The sequence below is a fragment of the Mustela erminea genome, chromosome 13 (assembly GCF_009829155.1).
Source record: "Mustela erminea isolate mMusErm1 chromosome 13, mMusErm1.Pri, whole genome shotgun sequence".
NCBI classification, from domain to species: Eukaryota; Metazoa; Chordata; class Mammalia; order Carnivora; family Mustelidae; genus Mustela; species Mustela erminea.
Window position 1 is genome coordinate 11,417,242 of NC_045626.1, and position 27,091 is coordinate 11,444,332.

Below are 27,091 nucleotides of genomic sequence, written 5' to 3' on the forward strand. Positions count from 1 at the left end.
CTAGAGCTGGTAGAATGGGCGGCTCACGGCTCTCACAGATCCAGGCTCTAAGTCTGCTGAACATAAGACACTATTCTTACATCTAAACTTATATTTTATGTATTGGCGTAGTATGTTTTAGATACTCCAACTCTTTGTAGACTATATTATGAGATTGAGAACTAGATTTTATTAGAAAGGCTGGATTCTGACCCAAACCTTTTATACATAGATTTTGTGACCTCTATAAATATCATTTTCTTGGACTAGGATAGAGGTGGGAAAACCTTCACAATATAAGTTCTTTTCCCAAATGGAAGGGTGTTTGACCCACTGCGTAAGGACGTGGGTTTAGGGTCAGAACATGCAGGTTCGAATGCTGGCTCTGACATTGACTCCAGGAAATTCTCATAGCCCTACTCTCTATCACTTTATCTTTACTTGAGCATGTCCCTCTGCTGTTACTGACAACACTGATACATAGAATCTTTCAAACACAAAACAGGCCTCAGAAAGTGACTTTAGGATATTATCTTATTTTGATTCATTTAGATTTTCAACAAATACTCTGTGAGTTACTTTGTGACAGATCCTGACATTGATACTGATCAAAACTCTAAAAGCAATTAGAATGAATGTCTAAAATCAAACCCTAGGAATTTAGTACCTTTCCATGCAAACATGGGCCATGTGGAAGTTCTTCCCACGAGGATACAGTGTTTTGATGCACACTTCAGTAACATAACACAAGATGCCTTGGCTGCTCTCATCACTTGGAAAATTCCAAGGGTTGTAGGAGTTTGTGCCAGAAATCAGATGAAGATCAAGTATGTATTTCCTGTTATAAATTATGATATCACACAATTGAGTCAGTTTCTTTAATAATTCTAGAATCATTTACTTTAAAATTTTTTTCTAGACATTGGTTTTGTAAGTTAATTTTTTTTTAATTTTCTAATTTATTGGCCTACATTTTCTATTATTCTAATTAAATTTTAATGTGTTAGATATGCACATGTGCCTAATTTTTATTCCAAATATAAATTATTTATAGTTTATTTCCCCTTCTCTCTTAATCAATCCTATTAATTATTTGAAACTGCCTACACTTTTTTATCATTTCAAAGGATCAACATTTGACTTCATTTTTGTTGTTTTTAATTCACATTTAGTTTTGCCTCTAATGTCTTAATTTTAGACATTTTGTTCATCATCAGCCTATTTTTCTCCTTTTAATATTTCAGATTACATATTTTCTTCTACGTGTTTTTTTTTTTTAACGGTTTTCCTCCCATCTTACTGTGCAGGGTTTTCAAGATCGTTTCATTTTCAAAAGCTAAATTTTAAATTTTATCACTTATCTTCTTTGACATGTATTATCTAGGATTATTTCTGTGATACCTAAATTTTATTTATGTTTAGTTACTGACATCAGATATAAATGATTTGTCTCAAAATATTGCATTTGCTCAAGCACTATTCATTGTCTACCACTTGGCAGAGACTTTTCTTCATGTGCACATATGCTAGTGAACAAACAAAAACCTTGCCTTCGTGGAGCTTACATTCTGTTGATATTGATTATTTGCTGAAGCTTGATTTTATAGCCTAAAATACCTTTAGTTCTTATAAATGTTCCATATGTGCCGGAAAAGAGATCATATCACTAATTGTTGGCTTAGGGTTGTATAAGAGTCTCATAACCCAAGCTTGCTATTGCGTTTTTCAAATCTTCTATTTGTGTAGCATTCTTTTTATGTTTGAAAGAGCTAAGTTGGACTCTTTCATTATGTTAATAATGTATTTAAAAATTTCTCCCTGCTGTTTTCTCAATTTTAGTTTTATGCGTTTTTAGGTTATTTTATTAGCTTCATGTTTTAATTATTTTAAAACTTTCTGGTTAATTGAAAATTGTATATAAATAATTCCAATTTCTAACTATATTCCTTTGTATATCTTTATTCTTTTCATTATTGCAGTTCTATGTACATCTTCTGGGATTTATTTCTTATAAACAACCTATGACTAATTTTTTAAAAATTCATTCTGACAACTTATTTTCCTCAAATTAGATCAATTATATTTATTGTGTTTCATAATAAATTTGAAATTATGCCTTACTCTACATATTTTAAATTTTTCATGTTGCCTTAAAATGGACTTTTCTTGCTTTTCTGTGGGTTATTTCGTTGCTTTTTTCTTCTTCTTTACAGTTTGGAAGTTATATACACTTCTAATTTTTTAATAATAATTCTGCAATTCTTTTTCTCTTGAGCTAATGAGATTATAAAGTTTGCATATTGTTAGGTCCGTTATTAAAGGAAACAAAACTGAGACAAAGTGAAAGTTATTTAAAGCTTTATTTTATGACAAGTATTAGAAGTTAGACTGATTGGCCAGGGGAATGAGACTGAGACAAGGGGAAAGTTATGCAAAGCTCTATTCTGTGCTAAGCGTTAGAAGTCAGACTGACCTGCCAGGGCCGTCTTGGAAGAGAGTGACCCTGCCCAGCCTTACAGACTAACTTTTATAGAGCAAAAGCCTGACCACACATAGGTGGCCAATGAGATCGTAACATACACAGAAAGTTGCATAGTCATGTTAGGCCACATGCAGGTGGCCAATTGAATTATAATTTGTCCTATAGTAGCTGTTTGAACTAGCCTATCACTCTGCTCAGAATTGGCGCCCAAGTTTGGTGCCCAAAAGGCAGAGTTTACATTCTTTGGTGGTTAGGGAGACAGTATGTGTGCTTTACTGATTGGATGTCTCCACCTGGCCTGACTCGTCCTTGTATTCTGGGCTCTGTTAGCAGGAACTGGCTGACCTGGCCTTGTATTCTGGGCTCTGTTATTAGGAACTGGCCTACCATATTCTGCTGGTTTCCCAGACTTGCTTTTTTTTTTTTTTTTTTTGGATATTTTATTTTTTTATTTGACACAGAAAGAGATCACAGGTAGGCAGAGAGGCAGGCGGGGGCGGGGGGGGGGGGGAAGCAGACTCCCTGGGGAGCAGAGAGCCTTATGAGGGGCTCAATCCCAGGATCCTAAAATCATGACCTGAGCCAAAGGCAGAGGCTTAACCCACTGAGCCACCCAGGTGCTCCCCAGACTTGCTTTTAAGTAACTCAGGGTTGGGGGGGGAGGCAGGGTCAGTTTAAGTTTTACTGCACAAACAACAAAATGGCTTTTTAACCAAGATGGAGTTGCTCTGGCTAAATAGGTCCTTATACATATTAATCAGATTCCTGAGCAATAAGTCCTTTACAATATGAGCTCAAGGCAGATTCTCATTGCTTTATATCCTGTTGTCCTCCATCATTTTAAGTTTTGCCTCCTTCTGAGGCCCTATTAATTACACATTATCTTTCTTATTTTGTAATAGTGATGTTTGTTTATATTTACATGTTTGCTTTTTGGTGTTTCTTTTTCTTAATTTTTCTTTCCCTTTCCTTTTCTTGGCCCTTTTGGAATTCCCTTTCCTTTCTGAAAGCCTAGTCATGCAATAAAAATATCATTTGATTCAGGATCTACTTGTATCAAGTCCTCCATATTATTGTAAGTGGAAATTGGATGGTTTCTGTTATGGGATTTCAAAAGAAGTACAAGTTTGCCTGGTTTATATACTGGCTACTAGGTGTTGTTAAAAGAAAAAGAAATAGTTATTGTTTAAAAATCATTGCAACAGGGGGTGCCTGGGTAGCTCATCATTTAAGCAACTGATTCTTGGTTGCATTTGGTTCAGGTCATGATCTCAGGGTTTTGTGATTGAGCCCCGTAGGGCTCTGCGCTCAGTGGGGAATCCCGCTACCCCGCCACTCCCCAACACTCACTTTCTTTCTTTCTAAAATAAATAAATAAATCTTAAAAAAAAAAAATTAGACTATTCTGCATATTGTCATGTGATTTGCAGTGGAAAGATGAAATAAAAGTGCATAGCTTCAAATGCAAGCTGTAAAGCTAAATTTTCTTGTAAAAATTAATTTGTTTTAAATTTCCATGGTACTTGTGGAGCATAAAGAATAACATGGAGGACATTAGGAGAAGGAAAGGAAGAGTGAATTGGGCGAAATTAGAGGGGAGATGAACCATGAGAGACCGTGGACACAGAAACAAACTGAGGGTTTTGGAGGGGAGGGTGGTGAGGGGGTGGGTGAGCCTGGCGGTGGGTACTAAGGAGGGCACGGATGGCATGGAGCCCTGGCTGTGGTCCATGAACAGTGAATCCAGGAGCACCGAACAAAATAGTTTCCGTCTTTTGAGCTTCAGTTTTAGGTGTCCTTAATTAGCTTTGAATTTCTGAAATCAGGATTATCTCTTTTCTTTTTTTCAGTTTTGTTGAGGAATGATTGACAAACACTCTATTATTTACACTGTGCTACATGATTTTTTTTACAGTGTGCAATGTGATGATTTAATATACATATACATTGTGGAATACTTACCACAGTTAAGTTAATTAACACATCACTGGCATAGCTACCATTTGTGTACGTGTGTGATGAGAAGCAACTTTAAAATACAAAACTGTTACCCTCACTTTGCTCCTGGTTTTCCTTTTCCTTTCCTCAGTTGGCAAGAACTGCGTGGACAGTGGGGTTTATTTTATTTTTTTTTAAAGATTTTATTTATTTATTTGACAGAGAGAAATCACAAATAGATGGGGAGGCAGGCAGAGAGAGAGAGAGAGAGAGGGAAGCAGGCTCCCTGCCGAGCAGAGAGCCCGACGCGGGACTCGATCCCAGGACCCTGAGATCATGACCTGAGCCGAAGGCAGTGGCTCAACCCACTGAGCCACCCAGGCGCCCCGACAGTGGGGTTTAAATAACTTTTTTTTTTTTTTTAAATAGTTAATGATGTACTTTTACCACAATCAAGGAAGTGAGAAGATTCTATTTTAAGGGTTTTTTGTTTGTTTGTTTTTCAGGAAGTTTTATTCTTCCCTCAGGGTGTAGGGAGAAATCCTTTAAACTTCAGAAGTCTTGACTTCAGTGCAAAGATTAAAAGGAAGGATGGAATGTCAGAGGCTTCGCAAAATAAACAACGCTCTTCCAACTGTGAAGACAATCTTAATCCAGGATAAAAGGGCCATAGATGGAATAAATAACTTTATATTTATTAAAATTGTAGAGGTGTATTTGTCACTGACTGTGGCCGATAATACAGCTTCTTTAAAAGTGAATCCATAAGCTTGGGTTTTGTTTCTTGTTTTTGCTTTTGCTTTTTTTTTTTTATTTTATTTTTTTAAGAGAGAAGAAGAGAGCTCAAGTGTGTGGGGGAAGCTGAGGGGGAGGGAAGGAGAGAATCTTAAGCAAGCTCCATGCTCCCTGTGGAGCTCAATGGGGACCTTGAGCTCATGACCCTGAGATCATGACCTGAGCCAAATCAAGAGTAGGATGCTTAACTTACGAGCCACCCAGGTCCTCAAGTATTTTTTATTTAGTGTTTTGGTAGCATTGCATGATATATACAAGGCCTATATTCAGAGAAGAGTCTGTTCTTCCTGGTTTAAAATAAATCTGAAAAAGTTTCAGCAATTTTAGTATCTATGTTTTTAGTTCCCTAATTGAGTGCCTCAAAAAGACCAAACAGAAAAAAGAAGAAGAAGAAAAAGAAGAAGAAGAAGAAGATCAATTAATGCCGCTTCCAGTCCGCGACGGGAGAAGAATTAGGCACCACCAAGTCAGCCGCAAGAGACTGGGAGCAGGGGACAACAGTCGGGAAGGACGGCGGCCACCAGCAACTCCCCAGTCTCACTTTTATTGGCTAGAAAACAATAGCCAACAGAGGACTGATGAAGGTCAAACGTTAATCCCGTCTTGCAGACAGGCAAGAAGGAGGATCAAGTTTAGAGTTAACCAAGCACAGTCAAAGGGCTCATCTAACTAACAATGGGCACTTCTGGGAAGAGAAAGGAGCGACAATGAAGAAGGGAAGCAGGCCATTTTCGTTCCACCCTGAGCTGACCCGGCGTTCCCGGGTGCTCGGCTTCCCTGAAGCGGGCGGCGTTCCCCCCTGGGCGGGCCGGGCGTCCCCAGCTGCCCAGCTGGTCGTACAGCGTCCTTCTCCCCAAAGACCTGTTGTCAGTATATGTATTTCTTAAGGCCACACCTAAATGTGCTTGGTAACTAGTACAATCCTCCAGGGGTTACAGTTTAAGTAACAAATTGTTCCGAGGGGCAGCAGCAAATTAATAATCCAAGTTAGTTCTCTTAAGAGAGAAATTTTAAAAAAATACAAAACCTATATTGCAAAAGCATTGACCTGAGAATCAGCGGACTAGTTGTTGTTGTTTTATAAACTGTCGTGAGAGAGTATTTATAGTAACTTAGAAAATAAACAAGTAACTTTTTAAAAAAATCTCCTACCACAGGCAATATTCTAGATCTTTATTAATTAGAAAATATAATCTAAAACCACGTCTGGTTAAGAAAACCCATAGCAACTCCTCTCACAATGCAAATATAAAATTCAATTGTTATGTTAGTATGAGGAAGAAAAATTTCCTCATAATGAATAACTTTTTCATTTTTAAAAAGTTTAGAGACTTTACACATTTTGAATAAACTTTTTTTTCATTTTTTCATTTTTAAAAAATTGAGAGACTTTATACATTTTGAATAAACAAAGACATGGATTAGGAATCATCTAACATTATATCAGTAAATTAACAGCTACACATTATGTTTGAATACTAGTATATCTCTAATATACTATTGTAGATCTTCCTCATATTTCTAAAATCCATCATGACAAATGTCTTAAAATGAAATCAACTTTTAATAACTTTTGCCAAACTTGTTGAGATTCCTGTAGGTGTTGTTTTCGTTATCTGTATTTATATAACACATATTATCCCCAAACCTCATTGCTTAAAACAGCAGTAATTAGTACCACATAATTTCTGTGGGTGAGGAGTCTATTCACAGGGTAACAGGGTCCTTTGGGTCTCTTTCATGACTTCAGTCAAAACACTGGCTGGTGATGTAGTCAAGTCTTGACTGGGGAAAGATCTGCCTCCAAGCTCACCCATGGGGATGTTGACAGCATTCAGTTTCTTATATGCCATTGGGAACTCAGTTCCTTGCTGGTGATGGCTGGAGGTCATCCCCAGTCCATTATCATGTGGGCCTGCCTCTCCATGGAAACAGCTTGCAACATGGCAACTGGTTTCTTTTTCTTTTCTTTTCTTTTTTTTTCTTTCTTTCTTTTTTCTTTTTTTTTTTTTTAAGAGAAAGAGAGGCAGAGAAAGAGAGAGAACATGAGCAGGGAGGGAAAGGAGAAGCAGGGTTCCTGCTGAGTAGGGAGACTCATGTGGGGCTGGATCCCAGAGTCCTGGGATTATGACCTGAGTCAAAGGCAGACACTTAGTTGACTGAGCCACAGAGATGCCCTAAGCAGCTGGTTTCATTAAACCAAAAGAGGAGCAACAGAGAGCATGTGCAAGAGAGATGGAAGTCAAAAACTTTTGTAATAAAGCCTGGACGTGGCATCCCATCACTTTTGCCATATTCTGTTGAAACAAGTCAACAATGTGGAGGGGATGACACAAAGACGTGGGCACCAGGAAACTGGTATCCCTGGCAGCCGACTCAGTAGCTGCTGATGATACAGAAATTATGATGCTTCCCCAGGCATTTCATAGGGTGTAAATTTAAAATCACTACACAGTTTGGTCTAAATAACACCCACCATTTTGATAAAAATAAAAATAGTTCAATAATCCAGATGTTACTGAAATAGCGGACTCTTAGTCCTGTGAAAATTTTTAACAAACTGACTGTTTCTCCTTTTACTAGGGGGACAGCTGGCAATTACCTTCAAGCATAGTGACGGGTTAACATTTAGGTAGAGCAGGATCACCAAATTCCTGTTGGAAGTAAAAGCTGGTCACAAATGCCTCCAGTTGGAGGGACTTGATTAAGAAAGACATTTACCCAGGATCCGTCGGTACTCTGATAATGCTCACTTGATGCATCTAGGGCAAGTCCATTTTTTTTCCCTTAGGTTATAGATCAAAGGGATGATGATCATAGTTGCTTCCTTTATGACAAAATAAAGGAAATTAAACTTCTCATTCAGTCCTAGGTAACAATTATTGCTATAATGGATTTAAACTGATCATTCAACTGAGATTTACTTGTTCCTCTCTAATGGTTATGTACCACATAGGAAGGTATTCATTTTTACATATCATAAATATATATTACCTATCATATGTATGTAATAACCTATATATTTTGCTCGTTTCTTTTTGTTTTGTTTTGTTTCCTTTTTTTAATTAACATATAACGTATTATTTGTTCAGGGGTACAGGTCTGTGATTCATCAGTCTTATGCAATTCACAGCACTCACCATAGCACATACCCTCCTCAACGTCCATCACCCAACCACCCCGTCTCTCCTACCCCTCTCCTCTCTAGCAACCCTCAGTTCATTTCCTGAGATTAAGGGTCTCATGGTTTGTCTTGTGGATGGAACTGGAGGTTAATATGCTAAGCAACATAAGCCAACCAGAGAAAGATAATTATCATATGATCTCACTGATATGAGGAATTTAAGAAATAAGACAGAGGATCATAGGAGAAGGAAGGGAAAATTGGAACAAGATGAAACCAGAGAGGGAGACTACCCTGTGTATTTGTAGTCCATTTCCATCAATAATGTTTTTGTGGTAATTCATTTGTTTTCTTTCATGAAATTCACTTTTGGCCTATAAACAGAATTACTAACATATTAAATAACAAATTCCGTTATTTATCCATCTTGATCTTCTGTCTTTTGCTACTGGTTTCTTTTAAATGAATCCCAAATCCCTTTCATCCAAATGTGTTCATTGACTCATACATTAATGTTAAGTAAGTTTACTTTTGTTTTTTTCTAATCTCAGTTATTACTCTAATTAGTTTAAACAAATTCACTATGGAAAAGTCAGTGAGGCCAACATTATATTTAGTTAATAAACTGTTAATAAACAAAAGGAAAAGCTTAGTTGGTGAATTGTGATTTAAATTCGTGCTTCCCATTGTTCCCATCAGAATAGCCTGTGATATCAGAGGGCAACAAGCCCCTCATGAACCACATGGTGACTGTAGTTCATAATACTGTATTGTGGACTTGAAATGTGCTAAGGCAGTAGATCCTGTGTTCTCCCCACAAAAAAATAACAACTATTATTATGGGAGGTAATGAATGTGTGTTGTAAACCTTAAATATATACAATTTTTGTTTGTAGCGAGTGGGGGGAAAAACACTCAACCGAACTCATAAATAAATGGCTACATACATATGAATCAACAAACTTTTTATTATATTATTAGTTTATTCTGCTAATGCTCTGGCAAATAAAAGGAACTATATTTGCATCTTATTTTCCATTATTCTTAGACCTTATACTTATTTTAAATGAAAGGATTTTTTTACAAATATCTGTCATAAGGTTATAAATTCATTAAAATATTTCGGTCCAATAAAAAAGTAAAATCAAGATGTGACTATAATGAAACATTTCAGTAGAATTATAATTTCTCATTGAAAGACTATCCCCCCAACCATGACCCATTTGTCAAGGATTCTTAGGTTCTGATTTTGTATTTCCTGTTCAAGTATTATCTCTTCCCTTGCTGGCACATAGCTAATGTACAGCAGCTTTGCTTTGGTTTTCAATAAACCAAGGATATTCCAATTGTAGTTAGAATGTATTAAGTTTCCCCTGGGGGAAAAAACACTTATATTGGGCAGTTTGTAATCTTATTCACAAAGTTAAAGGAAGTCTGGAATTTTGAGGTTGAAGGACTGTATAATGAAAAGAAAATTAAGATACCATTCCATTGCATATATCTACATAGTCACTTCTATATATACATATGTATATCACCTCTTTAAATATTCTTAAGATCCAAGTATAAGAACTTAGAGCAACAGCATAATGACTTATCGCAAAATGTATAGTTAACAATTAATGGGAGCGAAATGAGAGTGAAGTCTGAATAAATTCAGTAACGGTGACAGAAAGAAATGTTCATTTGAACTCTCTGCAGATAACCATTATGAAAAATTGCTAAATATTATTTAAAGCATCAAGAGCAGAAATAAAAATGTAAAGCTGATTTAAGAAATACAACCATCGGAAAAGCTAAAGATCTGAACTTGGAGTTTTCTGAGCTAAGTACACTACTTACCATCCGGGCTTTGGAGGTAAAACAGCGGAGCAGAAACCTACAGCTTTGTGATTTGATTTGGAAAAGTAAAAACAAAATAAAACAAAAAAACCCGAGCTTAAGACTGATGGATCAGCTGAAATAGAAAGGGAAAAATCCTGGTAGCAAGAGGACTACAGAAGGAATAAGACTCAAAGAGTGTAAATATGAAATTCTTCCCATATCATTGGCTGAAGGGTAAGCTAAGTATATGGGGGGAAAACAATCGGGGGTCTGGTGGAAAAGTAGGCAGAAACTGACATATAATCTGCTCTTGAAAAAGCAGCAAGATTTGTAAGTTTTCTGCTTCACAGAGTGAAGCTTAGTAGACAGCTAAAGTCATATGTGCTCAAACTGTCAGAGGATTTAGTCCAAGGCTGGTAAAGCAGCAGGAGATTAATTGGACATTCCTAGAAGCAAAGAAACAGAGGGTGATCCCGTGTATCTGAGTGTAATCCCTGCTCCAAACCTTGGCTGACCACCAAGGTACACAAGGACCAGACTAAAAATACAATAGCAGGAAGACAGAAGAGAGAAAAGGTATTTAATCCTATGGGAGAGATAGTTTTCAGCATCTAGGTGAGTTAATGGGTACTTGATAAGAAAGCATCAATCATTAGAATAATTCAAGACAATTTAGACTCACAAAAAATTATTATCAACAATGTCCAGGGGAACCTGCGTGGCTCAGTCGGTTAGGCATCTGCCTTTGGCTCAGGTCATGATCCCGGTGTCCTGGGATTGAGCCCCGCATCGGGCTCCCTGCTCAGTGGAGAGCCTCCTCTTCTCTCTAACTCTCTTCTGTCAAATAAATAAATTAAAAAAATTAATAATGTTCATTTTTTTCCGCCAAAATTCCTAGACATGAATAGAGAGAAAAAGATGTAGAACCAGATTTGGGGTTGTTGAAATAAGTTGCCTAATTTATAAGGCCACTATCGTATGCTTTTATAGTCCCTGAGTGTGTACTAGAACTCTGAAAAGATGGATCCAGAACTAGGTACTGGGTGATATTAATATAACATTCATGAACTGAAGAAACAAAAAGTACCACTAACAGATGATATCCAGCAAAAGTTGCTCTAGAGGATCCTCTTGCTCTGCTCAGGCAAGTCAGACTTGGTGGCTGCATGGAGAAGCAGAAAAATTGGAGGTGAGAATGTGTTCCATGGCAGGTTAAAGGCTTAACTTGTTCATTGGGTTGAAACGAAACAAGAACAGTGATTGCAATGCCTAAAGATTCCAGCACATTAAGAATTTTATATAAATAGCATTTGATGTTGTCCTTGATATTATTTTGGAAAATTTTAGATGAATCAGTATGGTTAGGAACACAGGAGGATTTTAACTTAGTCCGTACTACACGTGTTCCTTCTCCTGTAAAGTCGTAAGATGCATAAAGTTTCACGACTTTTGTCCTTGGGGCATGGACGTAGCTAGTCCTTAGGCACTCACTGCTTATTCTTCAGTGATTTGATTAAGGAAAATAATGGTTGGGTGTCAAACATCTCTGCCTGAATTCAGAATAAAGGATGGTAGACAGGTCAATACCCCCTCAGAAACAGTTACCAGATCTTGCCCATGGAACCCTTTGGCGGCTCTTCCCAAAACGGTGGGATTTCAGATGCACAAACAATCAAAACAACAGAGCAAACTTCACCAACAGGAAAATTTGAAATCAATGCAGGCAACTCATTCTTAGTTTTACCCTATAAAATGTTTACCATGGAATAAATACCTGGAGGTGTTCAGCACTGATGTGTTGGCTACTCCTGCTGTCTTGCCATATAGACCGGATAAACACCCTGGCCATCGGACTTTAGTTGGCTTGTGTGTCATGCTCTGGTCCATGGGATGTGAGTTTTGGTGACATACACCACACTCCACAGAAGCTCAATGGGTTGCCCGTGTTTGGAAGCTCTGTAAGCCTCGTTCCGTTCCCTCCCACCTGCTCCCCATCTCGGAATTCCCTCTGTCATGAGAATCACCACAGTCACCCGCAGCCCTTTGTAAAAGGAGCTGGACACAGATGTCTGTCGTGACAATCCCTGATTTTGAGGACCGATCATTGCCACAGTAGCGGTTCAGAGAAACGGCTTTACCTAAATCTCCATCACGTCATACCTTATGTTTTCTTTTCACTGTTCCTGCACATTTCAACTATTTAGAGCATGAGAAAGACAAAAGAAAGGCCAGAAAATTACTGAAAGCACACTCTCAGTTCTAGGAGTAAGAAGAAATAGACTTGGAAGCATTACATCACTCACAGCAAACTTACACTTGGCTAAACATTTAAACATCTGCTAGGGTGAATTGGCAGACATTTTGCACTTACTCTGCTACATCAGGTAAGGTCACAGGCAGACAACTGTCTCTCCTGGTCCCTCTGATCCTCCTGATAAAGATAGGTCCCAGAAATTCGTCTACCCTGGCGTTAATCAATCCCGTCTCACAGATGTGTGCCCATGGTCTACCTCTCTCCTTTCCTCCACTTTTGTCTGTCTCTGACTCTCTCTCTCTCTCTCAACATCAGGACCCACAAAGTCTTCTTGCCGATGGGTCCTGCCCACCCCTTCCCCATATGTCTGAATGAGTCATAAACATTTCAGTTACCTGTGATCCCAAGACTCAGTGCAATGTGTTTTGACATTGTTCTTTTAAAGGCGAGAGAGCGGCAGTTGCTGGTCTGACATAACACGATGTTCTTCTTCTCTTCCCCTCGCCTCTCCCAATCTACCGGAATCCATTCCTCTATCACGGCTGAAGCTATCCGGGGGACCGCCAAGAACACAGAAGTGAAACAAACTGCTACAGGGAGAACTTTAGATGTGAGGAAGAGAGATGTTAAAAATACCCTTCTCAGAAAAGCAGTGTTACCTATTTTGAATGTGTGTGTGCCTCCGTGTATTTGTGCATGCATCATATGTTTTTCTCTCTCTCTGTGTGTGTGTGTGTGTGTGTGTGTGTGTGCAGGCGGTACTTGTGTGCTTAAGAATGAAACCACTGGCATCAAAGAGCCTAAATTCAATTCTGGGCTCCGTGATTCCTCACTGTTAGAGTGCGAGTGTGTTATCCATGGCTTTGTCTTAGGCTTCTCCTAATCTGAAAAAGGTGAAAATAAAATTGCTTACTGCTTAGGTTTTTTGACGATTAAATAAATAAATCCATGTAACGCAGTTAAACAAAAACAAGGTCATGCTAAGCTCTATGTAGGTAGTAGTAACTATTGCAGGACATGTTCTGTCTTTAGAAATATTTATCTAGGAGTCACCAAATCACTTATGCAGCTGCTACCGGAAGAGCTAACGCACCCACGGAATAGAGTCACCACCTCCCTTTAGCATTTTGGGAGGACACAGAGTCACCCATAGAAGGTCATGAAATGGGGACCATATTGTACTGCAGGGAAACGCTGATCAACTTGTTCAGACTGCATTTTGTCTGGCCAAATTTGTATTTATAGCACGTCCTTCAACTCAATTTACCAAAACAAAAATCTACCTGGAGTTTTTTAGTCAGTCTCCTACTCATGGAAAGAAGATACATTTGGCCGGAGTACCCTCTGTTTGCAAAATATTTTTCAGGAAGCTGCAGGAGGTGACCCTGGATTCAAGCATTCAAGATCACAACTGTGTCCTGTAAGAGGCATGAAAAACATTTATGAATCTTCCTGTCTATGTTATCATCCAGCCCGCATTCCATATGGGGCTTATTAAAGACTTTGTCAAGTGCATTACTGGTTTAGAAATGTATCATTCTAAATGCTAATGTGGGTGTAGTAAGAAAGATACTTTCATATATTACTGGTGTACATGTGTAAGTGAATATGGCTACAAACTTTGGAAAGTACTTAGGCAACATGAGTAAAGGGTCTTAAATTATTCATACTGCATAAATTCCACTTCTATAAATATATTCTAAGGAAATACCAGAGAAATTGACAACCCTGTTAATAACATTATTTGTAAAAGCAAAAATGGGGGGAAAACTCAATGATAAATAATAGAGTGAATGGAGAGAATGCATTATGGTGTAGTATAAAATATTTTGGAGAAATATCAACTATAATTTAAAAAATTAATGACTTGGAAAAATGTTTATGAAATAATGGTACTTGAAGAAAAGAACCAAGACCAAACACAGATAAAGAGTAGTTTATATTTAAAATAATATACATAGTTTACATGATGCATTATCCAATAAAAGGAAAGATTTGGGCAAGTATTTAGAAGCAGATTATAAGTATTTATGTCTGAATTCCTGGATTCTGAGGGTTTTTTTTCCTTCTATTTCTTCCTGTTTTCCAAATTTGGTGGCATGTAATTTTTTTCTCAGAAAAAAAGTAATATTTTTAGAACTTTGCTGAAGTTTAGATAAACTCTGTGAAGGTGGGTTCGACTATCATTTGCAAGCAAACTATAATTTGAAATGAGGTTAATTCTTCAATAGGTAATTCTAATTAAATTCCTTTTGGTTTTTAGTAAGCCTTTCTTTCAAGGGCTTAATAACCAGTCACTTGAAATTGTTTACCCATGGTTCTACACAAAGTGCATTGGTGTGCAACATGTCTCCATTAAAAACATATTTCCCTGTCTACTCACACCTCAAATTTTCCTTAAACGAGATGGGTTTTTTTTGGTTGGAATTTTTTTTTATTTCTCCTTTCTTTTTTCTTATTTACTTGGCATTTTTCTTAGTTATTATTTTTATTCTATTTTTTTATAAAACATATGAATAAATATATTTACTTGGGATTGTTTGTCTAACTTTCTTTAATTAATTTATGCATAATAATCTTAAAAGCAACAGAGTTTACTTCAAATGTACTCCCTTTTCTCCAGGTTATTTCTGATTACCACCATACTTGTGGGATATTTAAAAATTCTAAAAGGTAAAATGAAAATGTTCCAGGAGATTGTTTCTCTCAATTATTTTTAACAACCACACGTTTCTAAAGAAATCTTAAGTTGAACTCCTGCAGACCAGGTAGGAGAACAGAGGGGATATTCTAACTGGAGAAAGAAGAATAATTTGGAGCTTAGCGCCCTCATCTCCTTAATTACGACAGCACCTACTGCTGAGATGCCCAGAGATACCACCAAGAAACTGCAAGTCTGTAAGAGCACAGTAGGAAATCAATATGCTAGAATATTCTGTGCATATGTAACACCAGATTTTTGCTATTTCACATTTGAAATTGTTCTGCTTCTTCTGTACCATCCAGTAAAGACATATTTCTCTCTTTGCCTCCTCCTCTGCTCATCCTTATTTCTACTTAAGTCCAAATGAATGATTTCGGCAGAAGCTGTGCAGTCAAAACACAGTTACCAAAAATTCGGCGTCACTTTACGAAGAGTTGTTTGATACACTGTTTCTAGTAACATGTTGTCTGCATAAGTGGGCATTCTACCATGATCAGAACCAGAAGTCTGCACAAAATTTCTAATAATATGCCTTTGAAATATAATTTTTTTATTAACTGAGTCACAGATAAAACCTTGAGAAAGTTTTCAAAAGAAAGAGATGTATTTCAATGCTTATAATCAATTAACTTCTTATGTTTTGTCTGAAAGAACACAGATAATAGGAAACAACAGAGAACATATATATCTCTTTATTCTTTTCTTTTTTTTTAAAAAAATGTCATTTACTTGTTTTAGAGAAAGAGAGAGCACATGTGAACAGTGTTCTAGCGGCGGGGGGGGGGGGGGCGGGGCGAGGGGGGTGTTTTTGTGTCTTGAGGCAGAGGGAAAGGGAAAGAAAGAGTCCAAAGCAGACTCAGCACTGAGTGGGAAGTCCTACACGGGGCTCAATCCCTTAACTGGGAGACCATGACCTGCGCCGAAACTAACGCAAAGGCTCAACCAAGGGGGTCACCCAGGCACCCCAAGAATATCCATATCACTATAAATGACTGTAGAATGACACGTATATGTCAGAGATGGTTATCCAACTGAAATTGCACAAACAGAAACAGTATTTAACTCTGCTTAGGAAATCTCTGGACTTTTACTAGAATGACAATTTCTTATATAACAAGTTTAATTCATTAATGTTCACAAGATGAGAGACCTTAAGTCATTCACAAATATTGTTTTAGTTTATTTGTAGATTTTAAAATATTTGTAGATATTAAATTTTTTTATTAAAATATTTGTAGATATTGAAATTAACTTGAAGAAAACTTCCTATAAAATGTTTGTTAGAGGCTCTACTACTATTGCAATATCACGTGAAAGCTTCCCAAATCGGTAGAATATATATTTGCATTTTACTAAAGAGTTTCTGAAGATTCCTGCAGCAATCATTTATTCTTATTCAAAATAGAGCCCCTCTGATATTACAAGACTTTAGAAGTCAAGCCTCAAGACTTTCTGAGGAATAACATGTATTATAATTTCATGCTGTCAGGGTTCCCACACCACCACCTCCAGAGTGAATTGGTCAAACCCAAGCAAGTCAGTCAGACACGTATATAAATATGATATACACATAAACACAGATAGATGAAGGTATGGATACATGCAGATGCTCTAGTATGTTTAAAACCAGTTAAAGAACCAAGTCAGATGATGGTCAAGTGCAGCCATTACCAAAGGCAGCTGACGTTCGTCTGTTTATCTGCCCAGCACATCCTCCACTCCTTTTAGGAAACTTCCCATCCCCTTTTCTACCTGAAATTGCCAAATCCGTCCTCAGAGTTACTATGAGAGTCTCACAACCATATAGGGGCACTCACGCTTTTGCACATACTTGACTTGTTGAGGAGTGGGAAACTGGTGCAGCTCACCCAACAACCATTCTTCTCCGGCAACAGCTGAGAAACGGGACTAAAATGTCACGCCCGCAGGGTGCTCTGAGCACAGGGAGTAAAGAGCTATTTATGGAGGACATACTTCTTCTTTCTGTGAACTTCAGGCCACAGCAAACAATCAAAGCAAAGTAAGTAAATACATAAATGTGAAATAAGGAATAAAAAATATAACAAGTAGTGTGGAGAGACCAAAAACAAAACAACAAACACATGAAATAAAAACAAATGCAAAAATCTCTTAAAGGAGTTTGGTTCCTGACTCCTGGTCCCAGCGGAACTTTTGTCCATATCTTCCATGAGACATACTGATACCCTTATAATAGATTCCTAGATAATTTTTATTTTAGCTAAATTTAGCTAAATAAATAGCTAGGTTTTGCTTTCTTGCACAAAAAGTTTTGTCTTAAAGATTATTTCTGAAAATTAGTAATAATGATGCTGAATATAGAATATATTTTTAAAATAAAATTCTCCATATTATTGTATAGAAGCAAAAGCAATGTTATCACTTTTCATTACTTAAAATTTCAAATGTTAACATTAGTTTGAAGAAAAAAGATGTTAACATACAAGCAAGATAGAGCATTGAGCAATACACGCTTGCCAATTTATTATGTATAAAGCAATGTTCACAGCATCGTTCTACATCACAGCAAAAACTGAAAACAATTCAAATATTCACAAATAGGAAAGGGCAATTAATGATATATGAACATAATGGAATATTAGGTAACAGTCAATACACAAGCCCAGCTATAAGCAATAATATGGATCAATCTTAGTGAAATAAAATTAGTTCAAAAACTCTTAAAAGATTATGACATAATATACTTCTGAAAATGTGAAAAACAACTAAAACATGAACCTACATTTGGGCAATTCATAGAGATAAAATAAAGCCCTAAAAAGTGGTAGGTATGAAAATGATAATCATGAGATTAGGGGAATGCTTACCTTAGGTTTAAAGAGGCAAAGCAAAGGGTTGGAAAGTATCTGATTAGTTGTGGGCTAGTAAATATCCTGCTTTAGAAGTTTTTACAGAAAGTAACATATTGAATAAGTGAATTAAGGCCCCTATCTGAACCAAAGACCAGTGTTTCAAGAGCTGAGAGTGATTGCTAATCTACTCTAAATCCAATCTTCTTAATGTATGCAAAGAATACATTATTACAAAGTGCATTAACAATTTTAGGTAAAGAAATGGGGTTTGCATGTTTTAAATAGTTTTCATCATATATTATGGAACTTAAAGCATGGAGATTTTTGTAAATGGAAAAGTCTCCTCTAAGTTATATTTTCTATTTCAAATAATATTTTAGAGTTGATTAACTACAACATCCCACCTGGTTTTGACATGGTCACGCATGAGCTTTACTCCCAAATAAAGCTTCCTGATGAGATGAAGTAAGGATCAGGTGGTTTTAATGAAAGGTGGGCATGAGCTATGAGAAGAGGGAGTGTCTCCTTTTGCTGGTCTATCTGGCTCCATTATTCATGACTGTGCCTCTGAAAATGGTTTTTCAGTTTAGATGGCTATAAAAGCCAACATTTTATTCAGCATAGATTGGATGATATTGAACACGAACTGTGAATTGGTAATTTATGCACTGGAGACATGCTTGAGAATTATGAGCAAGGTGACCCGGTGGTATTTCAGAATAATTGGCTCCCTCACTTCCCAGGAAATTTCACCTTTATTACCTCAGCATGATACTTTCCATCTTAGAGCTCATCAGAACCAGCCCACCAAGAAGTTTGCTAGTAGTTTGACACATATACCCTGAAAAAATCATGTGTTATTCAAGAAAAAAAAAATGATAAATGTATTTTTCATGTACCGAAAGTCTGTTAACATAAAACGATCCTGACTAAACTACTTCTCTTTTGATTGTGATTATAACTGTAAATAATATAATTTTATTCCTCCATTGGATTGGCTGTAAGCAGAAACTAGGGTTTTCTTTCAAACCACCATCCACTGACGGTAGGACTTGCTCAAAATTCTGCATTACTAAGACAGATTCTGTTCTACCAGAGCTTTAAAAATAGGAAAATGTTACATCTGACAAGTATGCTTAAGGCCAAGACTGTTTTGCAACACAATTTTCTATTTTAGGAGCTTTCTAGTTTACTTTTAGCCCAGTAACTATATGTTGTCTTTGTAATACATATTTGTGTGAAATTTAAAATACTAACAATGTGAACATGACATAGTCACCTTGAGAACTGTACGTAGTTAAATTTCCCTTTTCAAGTCATCGGCAAAAATACCATTAATTACAAACATACCTGGAATAGATATTCTCTAATTGCTTTTTTTTTTAAGATTTTATTTATTTATTTGACAGAGATCACAAGTAGGCAGAGAGGCAGGCAGAGAGAGAGAGGGAGAAGCAGGGAGCCCGATGCGGGCGGGGCTCCATCCCAGGACCCTGAGATCATGACCTGGGCCAAAGGCAGAGGCTCTAATTGCTTTGAGATGTAGGTATTTTCAGAGGACGAGCGTTGGAAAATAACCCTGATCCTCGCCAATGTGATCCTCTCCAGTGTGTCTGGGGTCATGTTGAATCCCGTGAGAACACTCCAGGAGACGGAGGGCAAGAGTTTTCCTGGGTCTACACCCAGAATAAATATGGGAGGATCCCTGGAGTGTTTTCCTGTCCTCCTTTAGAGGGATCTGATAAGTGTGGAGAATCATTAACTTGCTCTTGTCATTTAAAGTTAAGAGATATTGTCATTTAAGGCTAAGAGATAATCTTTGTTCACTTGTCTCACTTGATTGCCTGCCCCTAAATCACATCTCACAGGTAGCCCACACCCTGCACGTAAATCTATATCCTGTTTGTAATACGATCTTGTGAAAGGTATAAAGAAATGATTTTAAGAAATAAAGACATCTACGGATCATCACTCTGTAGCCCCCCCGCCCATGATTTCAGCTCTGATAACCAGGATTCCCACCTCACAAAGGTGACAGAGAAAATAACTAATGAAATTATTGGAAATTCCATCCATTGGGACGTTTAGACTGAAAATTCCTGTAACTCTTTGAAGAATTTCTGAAGCTTCTGGAAGCTTCTGAAGCTTCTGAAGCTTGCTTATTATTATTACATAATGTGATGCTCAAATATTACAATTACTTGGAAAATGCCAAGGCTGAAACCTCTGAAATGAATCAATAAAAATGTGCCTTGGATAGATTCAGATGAATCTATCCTCTCTTCACTGAAAAGACTCTTTCAACAAGGTAGCACCTACTTTGAATTAAGAGTATATACAATAATAAATGTATCTAGGGATACATAATAAAGAAGCACTAAGTGGTGACATTTTGCTTACTTCTGTGGTTCCATACAAAGTTATTTATATGATACTCTTCTACATATAATGTCAATTTCTCAGGCTAGCTTGAACACTCAGTTTCTTCTTCCTTGCTCTTTCATACCTCATTAGTGACCACTCTTGTTAATCCTATCCCCAGAATATCACTCATATGATTAACACTTTATTTTGCACATTTATAATGATACTAATATAGTGCCTCAGGTACCTGGGGTACCCAGGGTTCCTCATCCCGGGATTTCCCTGTCGCCCCCTGTAGCGCTTCCAAGATCCTGAGCCATGGGGCTTACTCTGAGAATGTGTCAGGCAGCAGGGCCTGACTCAGCCACTCTCTGAGATTTCCCTCACTCTGAGACTATCCCAACTCATGCACTCTCTGCCTCTCCTGCATTTATTCACACACACACACACACAGACATACACATACACACACACACTCAAAACCACCTAGCACACCCTATAGGCTCCAACTATACCCTGTCTGCAAAAACTAAAATAATCTTTTTAATTTAAAAATGTTTGAAGATAAAGTTGTATTCATCCCGTGCCAACAATACTGAATATGGTTCCTAACTAGTTCCCTCGCTTCTAGATTTTCCCCTAATTTGTAGAATATGTATTTGTTAGAAAAATCTTGTAAACTTATTAACTATTATTCATTCTTCAAAGAAATTATTTAATAAACTCTACACCCTTATATTGATGTCCAAATTCCTCATCTTACCATTCAAAGTCCCTGAACACTGCCCAGAAATCATTCCACAGCCATATTCCAAATAACTGTTCTCCAAGGAGCTTTCTCCTTCCTGTTAACTATCATCAAGTCTTTGTTATTCCAGACACCCACTACTGCCTTTAAATTATTTCTTTTGTTCATGTGTCTCAATATTATTCACTCCCTCCTTTATCTCACTTAACTGAATATTTTTATTCCTTAAGATTAAGCTATAGTCTCACACTTTCAATGGAGAATTACTAGACAATCTTGTTCCAAACACACTTATTAGCCTGAAAATACTTAGAGAGGAGAGTCTGGTATGCTTTTCGATTTTTCATAACATTCTGTTTCCCATATAAGTATTAGTAATTGTCTCTTATGTGTTCTAGATAGTCGTGTAGAAGTTACATTTATAGCGGTGAACAAAACTGATGTGGCTGCTTACCTCATTGAGCTTCTGGTCATAACTTGTTATGCTAGATAACTTTCTAGACTATGAAACAGATTTATTTGATTCATGCATGAATCTCAGATTGTTGAAGTTCAGGGTAATTCTCAGATTTGAAGTATTTTTATATAATAACATTCTGGTTGAGAAATTCACATTTTGTTCCAGCAACCTCAAATTCCAAAATAATAATAACAAAATAATAGGTAAAGTAATGGGTCATTGTTTTATGTACGAAATGTTTTCATGTGACACAAACTATGCACCTTTCTAGGTTTCTAATTTGAATTCATTACTTTGACTAATTTTTAAATAATTAATGATAGAACACTAAGGCAATAAAAGCTGTCTAATTTATGACAAATTTCAGCTACTCATTTTAGTTGCAAAAGCAATTTAGGTTTTAATATAATCTGAATTATGTATATAAAGGAACTTCTTGAAAATTAAACTGAAGATAGTTTATGACCATTAGTACTCTTTCTTGAAAATAAAATAATAGCAACAACAAATACTTGAGTGTAGTTAGGCCACATAAAACTCTAATCTAAGTTAGGAATCAGCTGGTACTTTTCCAGTGGAAATGGATTTGGTAATCTGGGACGTTTCTTCCTTGTTTGGTTTCAGTGATTGTGCAGCTAAGTCCCAAAAGCTGTAATTTTAAGAATAACGTTTGAAAAGCTTTTCTGACCTGAATGTCAGAAACTGGTCAAGCAAATAAATGCAACAAAAGGAAGCTGAGTGAAGGGGAAAAAAAAAAAAAAAAAGAATAGATACTATTTTTAAATAACATGAATGTGTAAGAGAACATTTAAAGTATGTGTATCTTTTCACATGCTTCTTAGCAGTGGAATATAGAAATTTATAGTTTCTGTAATTATTTATTTTTTCCCAAGTCTATCAATATAAGTTAGATGGAAATTTATCAATGATTCAAATAATATTGGTAATTAGAAAACACAAGATGAAATCAAATGATGCTTAAATTGAGACACACTGTCCAACTTTTGATTGACATTTGAATACCAAGAGGTAGAAAGATTTGTCCTCGTCAGGTCATGTAAAAAATAAATAAATAATAATAATAATAATAATATTACATGTCTTATCCTCTTAAAATTTTACCATTTTTTAAAACTAAGTAAATTCTCAAAAGTAATATAAAGAGTTATCATATGAGTGTATATACGATCAAATATTTCTCTGTAGCTATAAAATTTCTGATTGCCAATAAGATGAGTGACACCCATCACTAATGACATGTCTTTGAATGGATATATGTAACATGTGTGAATAAAGTTTCTGCCTTTGGCTCAGGTCATGATCCCAGGGTCCTGGGATCGAGTCCCACATCAGATTCCTTACTCAGGAGGAAGCTTTCTTCTCCCACCACCTGCTGCTCCCCCTGCTTGCTCTTTCGCTCTCTGACAAATAAATAAATAAAATCTTAAAAAAAAAATTCTTAGGAAAGTCACATTGTCCTATCATGTATACAAGATATATATAATACATACAAAAAGAAAAGTTTACCATTTACATTCTCACATCAGGAACAGACAGATGAAGTAATACTTCCATTAACTTGAATATTAGTAAACCACATTCAGTATAGCATTGCATCAAACTCTGTCATAAATCATCTGGCAACATTAGTGGTTGGTTGACATGTAAGTAAAACATAATATAATGGCAATAATGTGTTTCTATAATATGCACATAACAAGTAGTTTGGATAAGAATGAATTCCTTATTTTTTGGTCTTACCTTATAATAGTTTACGGTTGTGAAATGAGGAAAGAAAATGATTAATTCAATAGCAAGTGAGGACATTAATATCCCAAATGCAATGTGGTTAAAGAATTATATTCAACATGACCCATGTGCAATTTGTGGCTATGTGATCTTTTATTTGCATCCTGTTTAATTTAGAAATACGTGTGGTAAGTTTTATGAATTTTACCTCTTTTATCTACACAGTAAATAATAAAAATAAAAATAACAATATTGACAGAATTGGTATTTTTTAGCAATTGGGAAAATTATCGAATCTATGGGTCTGTTTCCTGATATGTAAAATGGAAATAATAATACCATGACTTTCTAGAGTCTCTATTAATGAATAGCTCCCATAAAGTCCATACAGTGGGATCTAGCCTATAAGAAAAAAAAAAACCAATAAATGTAAGAAGTTGAATATTTGATGTAAGAAAATGAAATTAAATATATTCAGGGTAGTCTTGAATGAAGCATCTAGTGCTTCAATCTGAGCTCAATGGCATACAGTGAGAGTCTTTCTTTGTCTACCAGATTAAAGGAAAGAAACTGAGTTATTCCATAGATATGTATTTTCTTTATATGTTCCCCAAATGCACTCTTTGGCCTCAAAACATGTCCTACAGGTTGTGTGTTTTTGCTACCTAGAATACTACTAGAAAACTAACATGAAAATCACAACACCATGCAAATATATCTTACATACTCTAGAATCAGTCTGATCGTGTCTGGGAGTCTATATTTAGGTAATGTGAAGTATATGAATGCTAATTTATACTTTGAGAATAAACTACTATTTTAAGGAGTGTCAAGGTTTAGCTATAAAAGCCTGTATTCACTTAGATTTTGTCTAAAATCAAAGTTTCAAATATGTCACATGAAATTTCATTCTTTAGGGGAATAAAATGTTTTACCCTACAAAAATTTTTTTCTTTCAAGTATTTTTGTTATTATTTTTCTTGTCTAAAGCCTCACTGTAGGCCATCTTATTTACTATTTCATGTAATGTAGGATGCCACCATTTAAGACTCTGTTGTCAGTAATGAACTAGGGCAAGTATCAGAAATACCCTCTAGCTTGTGGCTCCAAAAATAGCCAGAAAACTTTTTCTTTCTTTTTTTATAAATGATTAAATTTGACAGCTGCATAAATAGTTACAATATGTAATTGTATAATATGTAATACAATATGTAACTATTTGTACATCATGTGCAATACCACCTCTGTCAATAATATTTAAAATAATAATTGTAACAGTTTATTATTGTTTCTAACATATATAGATATAATACTAATACTAATACTACTAGTAATAGCATGTATGGGGAGAAGAAGGATATAGCTATACAGAAGCTATAACTCATTAAAATTTAGTTTAAATCTGATATCAGTTCTGATAAATTAAGATGTACATGTTAAGCCCTAGATTAAACAAAACACAGCGAAGAAGTCATTAAATAAACTAAAATGTAAAACTAGAAAGTATTCATTTAATGAAAAAAAGCAGTAGAGAAGGGATAGAGAAACCAAAATGCATGAATATATAGTAAAAAACAAAAAGTAAAATGGCAGTAATAAATTCAGTTATCCATTCACATTGAATGTCATAGATAAGCAACCCAATCAAAGGTGGCAATTATTGGACTAGATAAAAAACGAGATGCTATGTGCAGGGATCTAAAGGAGATACCCTATAGACTTGAAGATACAACTAAGTTTAAAAATAGAAGTATAAAGTAAAAGTAGAAGAATAGAAAAAGACATATTCAAGTAGAAATATAAGAAAATGGTAGTAACTATATTAACAGACAAAATTGTTTTTAAATCAAAGAAAAAATGTGTACATATATTATTGAAGATAGAGAGGGAGGTTCAATAATGATAAAAGGGTCAACCCATGAGGAAGACATAACAATTATACATAAAACAGGCACCCAACAACATTACCCAAAAACACATTAAGCAAAAACCAGATGGACTAAAGGGAGAAACAGAAATTTTAGCAATTAATATTTTGAAACTTCAAAATACTGAATTCAAATACTGAATTCAAAAATCCTATTTTCAGTTATGACAGATCAAGAAGACAGATGACCAACAGGGAAATAGAAGACTTGGATGTTATAACCCAACTAGACCTAAACGATATCTATAGAACACGTCACTGAACAACAGAAGAATACACACTGTTGGCACCTGTTGGGAGGAAGGAATAAATATGCCTGGAATAGAATGACACTGACATACAGAGGGAAACAGACCAGAAATATACTGAGGGGAAGGAAGAGGTTTTCCATGATGGCCACTGGTTTGAGGATTTTCAAATCCAGGTACTCCTGTCTTTACTGTACATTATTATATTACTCTATATAGTGTCTATTCTACTTAGGCTAGTTCCAGTCAAGTTGCTATCCCTTACTAACATATAGGTCCTGGTTCTTGTCTTGGTATTCAAAATCTACAGGTAGATCCTCAATAATGGTTTACTGATTAAATTCATAGATAATAGCCAAGGAAATAAATGAAAATTCTAAAGCTAATTGACAAGTTAAATGCAAATAATTTGATAAAGTTAAATAGTAAATGACACCAAAATAATTTAAAATAACTTAAGAATTTTTTAGTAAGAATTGGAAGATAGGCCAAAGAAATTTTGAGTGCCATATACAATGGGCATGAGGGTCAGTATATGAGCCCTGACTGATGAAAATCAGCATTACTGGAAGTAAAGGAGACTATGTAGGCACCCTTGCAAGGGGCTGAGGTAGGAAAGACCATAAGCATTTGGGAAAATTTTCACTTGTGTGAATGAGCAGCCTTTCAGGGCTATGACCCTTGGGATGATCAGAGTTCACCCAGGGGCCAAATGTAGTAAAAATACAGAAACATTGAATGGTTTAAAAATAATACTGCAGAAGACAGCAACAGGGAGGAAGAGGAGCATGGCCATAAATAGTATATTTCTTGAAGCCATAAGAGACTCAGAAAAAGATATATTCCAGTGGATCTTCCACTATCAGCTAGAATCATATGACAACAAGGTGCCTGGCGGAGTGTCAGTAGCTAACGACACAGCTTAGTGACAGCGAGATAACTGAGCAGTTGAAGATCAGAGAGGGAGATTCGAAGAGCAACGTTATAAACAGGAAGGAAAACCAAAGTGAAGATTGCAACCTAAGTGTGGTCAAGATCAAGCCTAATGTCTTTGTCCAAGTATAAGGAGAGTGCAAAAAATGTAATGCGAACAAAGAATATAGTACTACAAATGCAGAAGAAATATATGGGGGAAATAGAAGGAAAATCTAGAAAATGTCTGGTTTGTGCTTTCAGTAAAATTTCACTATAAATGTGTTATAAAAGAAGAGAGATGAGATATAAGAAGGTGATAGATTCAAATCAAAAGGAAACAAAAAAAGATGTAAATATGTACAAATAATTTTAAAATATCTCTATGGCAGAAAAAATGTTTAGGAAAATAAGAGTGCAGCTATAAAGCTGAAATCTTCATTAGAAGAAATAAAGAGCAGAATCAAAATTACAGAACACACGATCATTAATATATAAGACAAGATCCTCGAACATGAAGAAAAGAGCCTTATGAAAAAGTTGAATGAAGAATCATTGATTTAGAAGACATTGATTTAGAACACATAACAAAGAGATGATTTTTAGATAAATAATCCTGCTATAAATAGCTAAACAAATGTAATGAAAAACAAAATTGAACACAACTGGAACTAGAAAAAGACCAGGAGGCTTGAAATTAAAATGCCTAACTGGATATTAATAATATTCAATGAAAAGATGACCGACGTTGG